The sequence below is a fragment of the Lolium rigidum genome, chromosome 4 (genome assembly GCF_022539505.1).
Source record: "Lolium rigidum isolate FL_2022 chromosome 4, APGP_CSIRO_Lrig_0.1, whole genome shotgun sequence".
In the NCBI taxonomy this organism is placed as follows: Eukaryota; Viridiplantae; Streptophyta; class Magnoliopsida; order Poales; family Poaceae; genus Lolium; species Lolium rigidum.
In genome coordinates, this window is record NC_061511.1 from 197,012,248 (window position 1) to 197,023,550 (window position 11,303).

At 50.4% G+C, this 11,303-nt stretch overlaps 1 long non-coding RNA gene across 1 annotated transcript; it reads right to left on the reverse strand.

The window, feature by feature from the left end:
* Positions 1-2,217: 2,217 nt before the first annotated feature.
* Positions 2,218-3,935, reverse strand: LOC124648998. Its single transcript, XR_006986500.1, has 2 exons — positions 3,541-3,935; positions 2,218-2,974 (listed from the first exon to the last, which is right to left on the reverse strand). It is a non-coding gene; the product is annotated as an uncharacterized LOC124648998 (long non-coding RNA).
* Positions 3,936-11,303: the final 7,368 nt, after the last annotated feature.

Genomic DNA, 11,303 nt, shown 5'->3' on the forward strand with positions numbered 1-11,303 from the left:
TTATAATCTGCAAGGTTGCTCTTCCGGTCGAAAGCTGCTCCACGTTTTGCCTGCCCCGATTTGATCCGATTTTCCTTAGATTTTGCGTGCTGCTCACTCAATTCCCCACCGATTTAGTTGGATTTCGATTGGATTCTGAGTCAAGGATGAACTGGTGAAGAAGCCACCCTCCACGACATGCTTATATTGGTACACAAGATCTCCTCTCTTACATTTAATTTTTAGTTTTTACATTGAAACAGCAGATGCATCTTCTACTTTCTTCCTCTTGCATATCGTATATGTTTGTTCCCCTCGAATTAATGTCTCCTTTTTTTTAACATTGGAATTTGCTACCCTCGAATCTTCCAGCAGATACATAATACATTTGTTAAAACAGATTGGCTTGAGACCAGAAATCCTTTTAGGTCAATTTCCGTGTATTCGGCTTGCAATCATGGATAATACCGAGAGTTCTGAAATCCTGCAAGCCATTCCTGGTAAGCATTCAGTCTCATGCTATTTTTTGGCAAAGTCTCATGCTATTATACTTACTGATATAAATATCGACTTACTAATTGTCATGGTTTCATACGGACCTACAACATGTATAACAGAGCAACAGAGGCTCAGGGTTGTAAGCGTGCGAGGAATAACGTGAAATTTGGTTAGGTACAAACTATAGAAACTCAGGGTGCAGCATGGATCAATGCCTTTTCATATGTCTGAACGTGTTGATCGGTCTACGTGCTTCCAGTTGTGTGATGCAGTCTCCAATTCATCTCATTTCTATGTTCAGCCGCAATGTATCATTGACTCCTTGGCCATGATTCTTTGCCTCTTGATGCTGCTTCTACTTCCAATCGCTTTTAACTTGGGATTTCTCATTTTATACATTCTTTCATCCTTGCTTTAGCAGAGCTTCAATTTTCATGGAATAGCATTTGTACAATGGAATGAGCCCTCTGATTTATCATGCTATATATTGAAGAGTTTTCCTATGAAGGTATCAGTGCGACGAAATACTCAAATGTTCTTACATCCTTTCTTACATAACTACGCTTTTTTCTGTTTTGTTTTTTCCTACTTGTGAGAAGTCATTGTTCATACTACACGTACATACCTAGCCAAGACATTGAGCTTATTACCTTTGGGTTGAAACTCAAGTTCAGCACCTAACAAGTTTACAAATTTTTTATGCAGTTGGATTCTACGGGAGTGATCTCTGCCGATTGAGAAGAGAAGTTTATAAACCGTTTGGTGTTGTCATATTCTGTAATAGGGTGATCTGTGCAGATTAAGATATTGTTCCTATATGCTGTCTCTTCGTGTACTAGATATTGAACAAAATATGCTGGGTTTTAATAAAAGGCCGTGTGCATCATCACGATGCAGAAGCCGGGTTTATCCCTTTTCAAAAAAAGAAAAAGACATTGGTGTTGTCAAAAGAAATGTTCCATGGCCGAATTTCACCGGTGAAGTTCTTAGTATTGTACAAACTAATTCGGAATTAAATATGCATTTATCTATTCATGTATATTTCTCATACTCCATTGCAAAATATTTGCAATAAAGTATGTTATTTGTTTTCTCATAAAGTATTTGCAATAAAGTTCTACAGCAACGCCATTGCAAAATATAATACAGTATAAATAAATAACCAGTACTAATATAATTGATGCTCAAAACTGTTTCAGTTGTTTTTTTAAATGTCCATTTTAAAACCACATTAATAACCCCTTACCCCCTTTAAGGCACAAGAAAATTCCTCTATATAACAAGAACAGTCCCAGTTCATTTCTCCATATCAAAATAATACAACTTTCACAGCACAGGCTCCTCCCATCAGTGATCTATGGAGCGACAAGGAGGACATAACATGTGCTATACTCACGTGTTAATATTTATGTTAACATTTCACATTGCTATTTTTATGTACAATTCTATTTATCCAGCATACCAATGAGGCCCACCACATGTGCTTCCATCTTCACCTAATCGCCAAGATGTATACTAAGGCAATACAAAAATTCAAGGACGTGAAACGACCATTAATAGCATCTAAGTTTCAAGAGGGGGGACATTCACGTGCTAACATCACAAGCATATGTTCTTCGCAACTGAAAAATAGATCATACTTGGACCAGTTTCAAGAGAGGGGACTAGGGAAAGATAGATGCCACGGTTATCCTTTCTGATGATAAAAAGATTTACAAAGCCACTGAAGTGCTCAGATCATGCAATGAACTTATTATCCACTTTCAATAAATCAAACGCGTTGCTTTACAACAAAGCTTTCATAAAGCTATATACGAATATATGATATGAAATGTTATTCTATACATTAGTAGAAAAATCCCGCCGCAACGCGCGGGGTATCATCTAGTTGAAGAAACGATTGTGCAATTTTCTACAACCATTTAGGACCATGGAAGCTCATTGCAAATGTTGATATGCTTCGGATTGTGGACCAATATCAGATACTGTTCTCAGTGTGAACAATTGTTAAGTACAGTTTTTTTATATGTTCTCGACTCCATTTATGTAAAGCTAATGCTTCTAGAGATTTGAAGTGGGAACCTTGGTTGCAGGCCACACAGATTGTTTATATCCCACGTCAGTTGATACTTTGCAGCTCGTCATACACCATGTCACCATGGCGAGAAGAAGACATGCCCGGCCAATATGTCTCGTTGGAGAGTGTTGCGGAGGCAGCCATCAGGTTTCACTGCACACACAATCATGTAGGAAGCTTGCAGCATCGGACGCCTATAAGAGACTACATCAAGAAGTGGCTGAAACAGCTACAAATAATGTGAAAACGCTGTGTCGGGCCTACAGAGATCTGCTCCAGCAACACATTATATTCATGATCCTAGAAGTTCATATGCAAAACTAAAAAGATGACCAATCAGATATCAGGTTGAACTGGTAATGTGTATTACCTTCTTGGTGATCGTTAACTTGTCCCAATGCTGGCTTACTTGATAAATACCTACACGGGTACACACAAATTGGTTCATATGCGTTTGAAACTGAATGGACCATAATAAATGATCTTATGCAATTACAATCACAACATATGTATGTATTATTTGTTACACACGGCATATTTCTGCTCAAATAAGTTTCCTTTTGAGTTTCCACAAGGCGTGCAGGATAGATTAACCTATGTATGTAAAATCTGTTGAATAAGTTGAGTTAAACTTGATTTAGCAATGTTATGTACTGCAAGATTAGTTACTCTAAAACCTATGATTTTTCAGATGCATCACACAAGGGTACCTAAATGCCACCAGCTAGCAGGACACGCAGAGTTACTGAGTAGTAACCAGACAACCAACAGTGATGTGTAGAGCAAGAACCAAAAATGAATTGTCCATGTCAGCTCAGAAAACAGGGCAAGGCATTTCATCGAACAAATTTTTCTTAGCTTGTAGTTTAGTCCCATCAATATGGTCACACTTGAGTTTAATGTCATCAAAATCGGCACAAAGAAATCCAACCATACAAATGAGACAAAGAAGAGGGGAACACAAGGGATAAGAGACGGGAAATCACCATATGATTGGCAAGCAGAAGAAGGAGCCACCGCATAGCAACGTCACTGCTGTAGAAGGTATCCCATCCTTGCCCTTGTTCCTCAGGCCCATAGCGGCTCATTATCGTCCATCGCTGAAGCAGTTCCTCCTCCGACTGGATCCGCTCGAGACTGTCGGAGAACTCCCCTGCATCCAGAAACCGCCAGAACCCGCTAGAGCAGATCCCCAATGTCATGGTGCCACTTGAGACCGCCTGGAGGGGATGGGGGCAGCAGGCGGATCTTGGCGTGGTGGAGAATAGAGGGATTCCATTGGATCATTTTCTGATGGGGGCAGTGTGCGGATGGGGGCAGACGAACCCGATGGAGGCGGCAAAGGACTTCAGCCGGTGAGGGCCAAACACAAGACCGCCTGAGTTCCTAGACACGAACTGCCAACCAAGGTCGCTCGATTCTGCCGACACCTCACCTGCAGTAGGTCCCACGAGAGGGACAGGCTGGACGCCCACACGCGCTGAAAGACCTGGGAGCTTAGAGCATCTCCACTCGTCCCCCGAGGAGGCCCCCGGCGAGCGTTTTTTTCATCCGGACGGTGAAATTCGGCCCAGTCGCGCCCCCGGTTCCTCGTTTTCGTCCGGATTTGGGCCTAAATTCATCCGGCGATCCCACGCCCCCGGCCCCCGGGGAGCTCTCGGGGACTCGGACGAGTGAAAAGCGGGGAAGGGCCCGATCCGTCGGTGACTCGACGCACGAACCCCACCGCCACGTCGCTCAAAATCTCCCCCACCCCTCGTATCTCTCTCGCCGCCGGCACCACCCCGCCGGCTTGTTGCCCAGATTGCGCCGCCACTCCTTCCCCACCTGCCTATATTCCGCCGTGTTTGGACGACGGCCTATCCGGTCGCTCTTCCGCCGGCCTGTTTTCCGGCCTGCTTGCTCGTCGTCGCTCGCGGCTCGGGTTGCCTCGACCACGCCCGTCGGGTGTTCGTCCATTTGCCTCGCCGGCCATGGACTCGGACGAAGAGGAGGAGCAGATGTTCGTCGAGCTTATGCAAGAAGAGATGGCGACAGCCGCCCAAGACGACGAGCACATGATGATCCTTGGTTGCTTGGCAAGCATGTACGCCGGACCGGCAACTCGTCGGCGTGGTGGGTCGGCACGAGGTCGCCGGAAGTGCAAGCCGAGACAGCGAATGGAGGGCTACCGCATGTTGTACGCCGACTACTTCGCCGACAATCCATTGCACGGTGAGAGTGTTTTCCGGCGTCGTTTCGGGATGAGCGAAAGCTATTTACGGAAATTGTGTATGCCATCCGCCACTTTGATCCCTACTTCGGATGCAAGGCGGATTGCACTCGGTTTGGTTGGATTTTCGTCACCTGCGAAGTGCACGGTGGCTATGAGGATGCCTGGCGTATGGAGCTCCCGGTGATACTGCAGATGACTATCTTCGGATGGCGGAGTCCACCGCCCTTGATTGTTTCTACCGGTTCGCAGGGCCGTCATAGCGATGTTCGGGGACTATTACTTGAGATCACCCATCGTCGAAGACACTCGGAGGATCCTTGCAACAAATGAAGCTAGAGGTTTTCCGGGGATGCTTGGAAGCATTGATCGCATGCATTGGCAATGGAAGAACTGTCCGTTTGCGTGGCGAGGGAATGTACAAGGGTCACAAAAAGGCTGCACCTGTGATACTTGAAGCAGTGGCTACCCATGATCTTTGGATTTGGCACTCTTTCTTTGGTATGCCTGGATCCAACAATGACATCAACGTCCTAAACTGCTCCCCGGTCTTTTCCAAGCTTGTTGAGGGTCATGCTCCCCGGTAGACTATGTGATCAATGGTCGGCACTACAACAAAGGATACTACCTTGCGGACGGTATCTATCCAAAGTGGGCAACATTTGTGAAGACGATCTCCAACCCTAGCACCCCCAAACTTTGCGAGTTTGTCAAGAAACAAGAAGCTTGCCGAAAAGACGTCGAGCGAGCATTTGGTGTCCTACAGCAGAGATTTGCTCGTCGTCCGGTTCCCCGCTATGACTTGGTCCAAAGATCAGATGTGGGAGGTGATGAACTGCTGTGTGTGCCTACACAACATGATTATTGAAGATGAGTGAAAGCATCCGGTTCCTCCGGCCGAGCAAGAAGCACCATATGAGAGAGAGGGTCCTCTTGCACGGCCTAATCACCGAGTGCCTCCATCATGGGCCGCCTTCATTGCTATGCGCCGGGAGATTCGAGACTCTACAATGCACCGAGCTGCTGCAAGATGATCCGGTGGAGCACATATGGAGGCTCCGAGGCAACGCCAACGCCGACGCCAACTAGTCTCGTCTTAATTTGTTTGAAAAATTGTGAAATTTGTGTGCTTCATTTGTTTCAGCACTTGTTAAACATTGTACTCGTTATCGCCGAATTTGTTTCAGCAATTTTCGTCCTCTTGTTTGCCGAACTTGTTAAATTTTATGTTGAATTTGTTTGAAATATGTCAAATGGTCGAGGTTGGGGGTTTCCTGCCGGGGGGACGGCTGGAACTTCGGCGCTCCCCACGCCAAATCTTCATCCAATCCGGACGAAAATTTCGCCGGATTTGGGCGTGGGGAGCGCCAACGAGTGGGGATGCTCTTAGGGCATCTCCAACCCGGGGACGCAAAACGCAAAACGGACAGCCCGCGCGTCCGTTTGGATAAAAACATGACCCAACGCGCGGACCCAAATGCAAAACGGACAGCCCGCGCGGTCCGCCACGACCCAAAGCCGGCCAAAATTTGGGAGCGATTTGCGGGGTGACGGACGTGTCCGCGCGTCCGTCCTAGTCCGTTGTGTCCGCCCCAACCCCACTTGGCAGTGCCTCTCCCTCCCACCCCACCTACCCATCTCTCTCCTCCGGCATGGCATCCCCGGCGTCGGCCTCCGGCGAGGCAAGGACGGCCACGCCCCGCCGCCGCGAGCACGAGCCGCGCCTCGCCGCCGTGAGCCCGAGCCACGCCTCGCCGCCGTGAGCACCGGTCACCCCTCGCACCGGCCGCCGCGAGCCCGCGCCGCTGCGAGCCGGCCGCGCCCCGCCAAGACGCGAGCGGGCCGTCGCCGGCCGCGCCTCGGGCCGCCTCCACCGGCCGCGCCTCGAGCCGCCGCCGTCCCGTGCCTCGCCGCGCCATCTCGCGCCGCTGCAGAGCCGGGGACGGAGCTTGGGGACGGAGCTCGCAAGGACGGGCGGGGCGGAGCTCGCCGTGCGCGCGGGCACGGTCGCCGGCCGCGCGAGCCACCGGTAGGGGTGGAGCTCGCCGTGCGGGCGGGCACGGTCGTCGGCCTCGCGAGCCACGGGAGGGGGTAGAGCCCGCCGCCCGCGCGGGCACGGTTGCCGGCCGCTCGCCACTGCAGAGCGGCGCGCCGCTGCAGCTCCACCCGCGCCGCGCGCTCGCCGCTGCGCTCGACCAATTTCACGCCCACCTCGACCGGTTCCACGCCGCGACGCGCCCGCGTCGCCGCAGGGCCGGCCGCCACGCCCTCGCCAAGAATTCGGCCGCAGTGCGCGCGGCGACGTGCTCCCACGCGAGGCCCTCGTTTCGGCCAAGCTCGCCGTGTAGCGTGTGCGCGAGGCGGTCGTCCCGGCCAAGCTCGTCGTGGTGCGCGTGCGCGCTGGCGCCGAGCTAGCCCTGCTCGCCGAGCTAGCCCTGCTCGCCGTGCTGAGCGTGCGCGAGGCGCTCGTCCCTGCCAAGCTCGCCGTGGTACGGGTGGCGCAGCGGGTCGACGGGAAGCCGAACGGCGGCACTGCAGCAGGGAAACAGGGCGCAGCGCCGGAGCAGGGCAGAGCGAGTGGGGCGCTTAGCTGCATGCGCGTAGGCCTAGTGATGGTGTTGCTGCTACGCGCGCGTACACGCGTATGTGCTTAACGCTCGCCGCTGCAAGCTGCTAGCTCGCGAGCGCCGCCACTGTTTGGCCTCTTGCTCGCGCTGCGGGCGGGGCGCAGGTTTTGGACACGGGCCGTCGACGGCTAGGCGCGGGCGGAACCAGGCGAAGATGCGGTCTCCGTCAAGGCGTCCCCAGGTCGGCCTCCGTCGAGGCGCAGCGCGGGCGTCGTCCCCGGCGTCGGTCGAGGCTCACCTGGCCACCTCCGGGGCCCCCTCCACCTCTCCTCCGGCGCACAAGCCGGAGCAGCGGCCTCCATCCGGGCGACGGGGACCGAGGCGACGACCGCCGGAGCTGTGCGGTGCTCCGCTTGGCAAGTAGTACTACTTGGGATGAAGGAGGAGAAGCAGTAATTTGGGTCGTAGCAGCGTTGGGGAATAAAAATCGGGCCGGACGTCTGCGAGCGTCCGCGCGACATCCGCTTGTCCGGTGGACGACCCAAACGGATAAAATACACCGTCCGTTTGGGTCGTAGCGTTGGAGATGCCCTTAGAGCTCTTTAGAGATAGGTGTCACTCACACTCTTTTTTCTTTTGTATTTTTTTTTCTTGTTTTTTTCACTGTGTAAGGATACCACTATCTATGTAAGTATGTCACACTTCTTTTGCTTATCTTTTCACAACGAGCTTGCTTCGTAGCTTTTCTCAACACACGCACACCCTCACGGTCGGGACGCTTGCGCAATGCTTCACAACACTAGAAAGCCACTCTCGATGGGAAAGGTGCGCAAAATAGGCTAGGGCTACAAGGAAAAGGGGCAAGTTATACCACTTGATGATGGTGGCCGACGATCTCGAACTTGCGATGGTGGTGGAAGGTGTCAAGTGAACTGCTTGGATCCTCGGGGTGTCGTCGTTGTCGATGTTGCGGAAGCTTGTGGTAGCTGAAATGGCACATAAAACCGAGGTCCAAACACAAAAGGGGTAGTGCCAAAACGAAAAACGAAGGTAGCTGTGAAAAATTCGGCCAGCCGGAACTTCCGGTCCTGAGGGGCGGAACTTCCGGTCCCGGGCGGAACTTCTGGTCCTGCCGGGCGGAACTTCCGGTCGCAATCAGATCTACGGGCTGTTCGTCGATTTGGGCGGAAATCCGGTCCGAAATCCTTCGAATTCGAGGAAAATTTGGCACTAGAAGCTGTGGGAAGGTGGGGGAATTGTAGATCAACACCAAATACAAGTTTCTATTGGAGCAAAACCACCAAAAACTCAACAAATCGCGAGATCCAACCAAGGCCAATTTGGGGCTATTTTTTGGTATTTTCGAAAATTTTCTCAAGAAATTTTTTGGGGGTGTGGGGGTCAAATCCGTGGCAACCAAGGAGCTCTTGATACCATTTGATAAGGGATGAGCCCTAGGGGAGGCCCGATCTTCACGGATTTGGATGGGGTTCGTGGGGGAAGGTGGAGGAACGCGAAGAACACGGTGGAAAGCGGGGTGGATCTAAGATACAAACGCAACGCACACACACAACCGGTTGTTCTTCGTTTGCCCGATACACCAACCCAATAGAATTGCGAGGTAAAAGACCCACTAGGAGTAGAAGCCCTCACAAAAGATTGGCAATAGAAATCGATAGAGTTCCAAAGAGGAAAAGAGTGCAAAGATAGAATTGCAAGAAGCAAAAGATTCAAACACCAAAATTCCTATAATGGAAGAGACCAATTCCCTAGAAGAGTTGTGATGCACTCCATAGATTCAGATCTGGAGGGTTTCCCATGGGGGAGGAGCAAAGCTCATTACTAATCTCAATTCAAGTCTAATCTCAGATCTGAGCCAACATGGCTATTTATAGTTGGTGGGGCGAAGGGGTAAGTTACAAGCTGAATCTGCCAGTTTTGGTGCTGAAACGCGTGCGGGCGGAAGTTCCGATCTCTAGGGGCGGAAGTTCCGGTCCTAAGGGGCGGAAGTTCCGGCTGGATCCTCTTTCCTAGGCATCTGGGCGGTACTTCCGGAAACGACCAATTTCCTTGCAGTAACATCCCGGGATGTTTTGGCGCGTTTCCGGAACTGGGGCGGAACTTGGGTGGAAGTTCCGGCGGGCGGAAGTTCCGGCTGGATCCTCTTTCCTGGGCGCTGGACAGCATCTTGGGAGCATCTGGGTGGAAGTTCCGGTCCTGGGGGGCGGAACTTCCGGCTGGGGCGCTGGAGCTCCATCTTCTTCATCTTCAGCTCCCTCTCCATTGGCTTGGCCTCCATGGCTTGTGTCTTGATCGATGTACCTGATTGAACACAAGGTATTCGCATGAAGTAGTATGCCATCCAATGAGGTATCAAATGTATACATGGAAAGGAGCGAATTCACCTCTTCGTGTATAGCTTTGGCCCGAGCTCGTGTCATGGGGCCACGAGGAGGGCTTGTCGGTCTTGAGGAGGAGGTGTCCAAAAGCCACCCCGTATCACTTCCACTGTCGCGAAGTTCCAAGATCGGGTCCAGCAGGTCCACCGTTTCTTCGACAAGTGCTATAAAGGACTGAGAGTAATCTGGAAGACGATGTTCCCTTTGAACGCGGTCCCTCCCACGCTGTTGACTTTAATGTCAGAATTTAGTAACGCCAAGAAGATCCGAAGCTTGGTTCGAGCACAACTTCTTGTAGGAGCTAAAGATGCGCTCGCCCTTGTCCTTGTATGTCATCCTTCAGCAGACCTGCTGGCAATTGCCAATGCGGTAGGTGAATTAGGGCCGCTTTACCCGAAGGTGGACCTTCCCGCCGCCATCGTTATTGAAAGGCTTGAAAGAACCTCAATGGCAGCCAAAGAAAAAGAGGCTCCACAGGAGTAGTCCAAAGATATGCCCCTATTGTAAGTAGAAGGCCTCAATACTTGATGCATCCGAATGTTCGGATGATTATGGTTAAACTATTTTATCGGCAGGTGTATATACATGTGCCTCTTCCGTGTTAATGCCGTTGGCAAATTTTGAAGGAGTAAATCTTAATTACTCGTTTTTACATCTGTATTATGATGTATACGTATGTTTGTCGGTAGCAAATTATTTGAGTGATCATCTCGTGTTGCGGGTCTTGCTAAACCCGTTGTATGTGCAACTTTGCTTTCAACCGATGCATGACTTGACAACAGCTCCCGAATAGATCGGTGGCACTAGATCTGCCGATGACTGCGTCGCTCTTTGATACTTCTGTAGTTTAAAGTATCGAGCGTGAGTCGTTTTCGTACGTGTTTCATGATCCTTGCTATCTGCGGCACTCTTTGAGGCATCTATAGCAAAGGAAAAGAGCAAGGTCCCCGTTGATTTTGCATCATAGCACTCGTAATTTCAGAGGCTTTTTTAGAGTGCAATCTCTGGGCGTATTTTCCATTGAACCGATGTTCGTTGTAATATACGAACAAAGTTCCTGACGATGTAGTTCGGGTGTCCCGAATTACTGCAATTCTTCAAAGAAACAAAACTTGAGTCTTCATTAATAAAGTAAGCGAAAAACTAGGGGGCTAAAAAGAGCCCTGCTGAAAAGAGAAAAAACTAAATGTTATCCATCCTTTTAAGCAAGAGGAGGATTCTTCTTATCTTCGAGCTTGTCCATCGCGCTAGTGGCTTTGGAAGCATCACTGGTTTCATCAGGAGTTCTTGCGGCGATTGCTAGAGTTTTGTTTTCTTCTATAATTCTCTTGTCGTCAGCTGCCGAGGTTTTAACTGTCGAAGCTTCCAATGCAAGGTCGGCTGGCTTCTTCTTCATTGTCTTGACGCGTTCGTCTTCCTTACTATCGAGTGCTGACGATTTTGAAGGGAAGTCGACAGTTTCCTATCTTGGCCCAAACTTCGCAGCAATCCTCTAAAGCTCGCGATCGCAATTATCCGAGCGTGAGAAACTTCCATGGACCGTGATGTTCGTTCCATTGTTCCCAGGCATT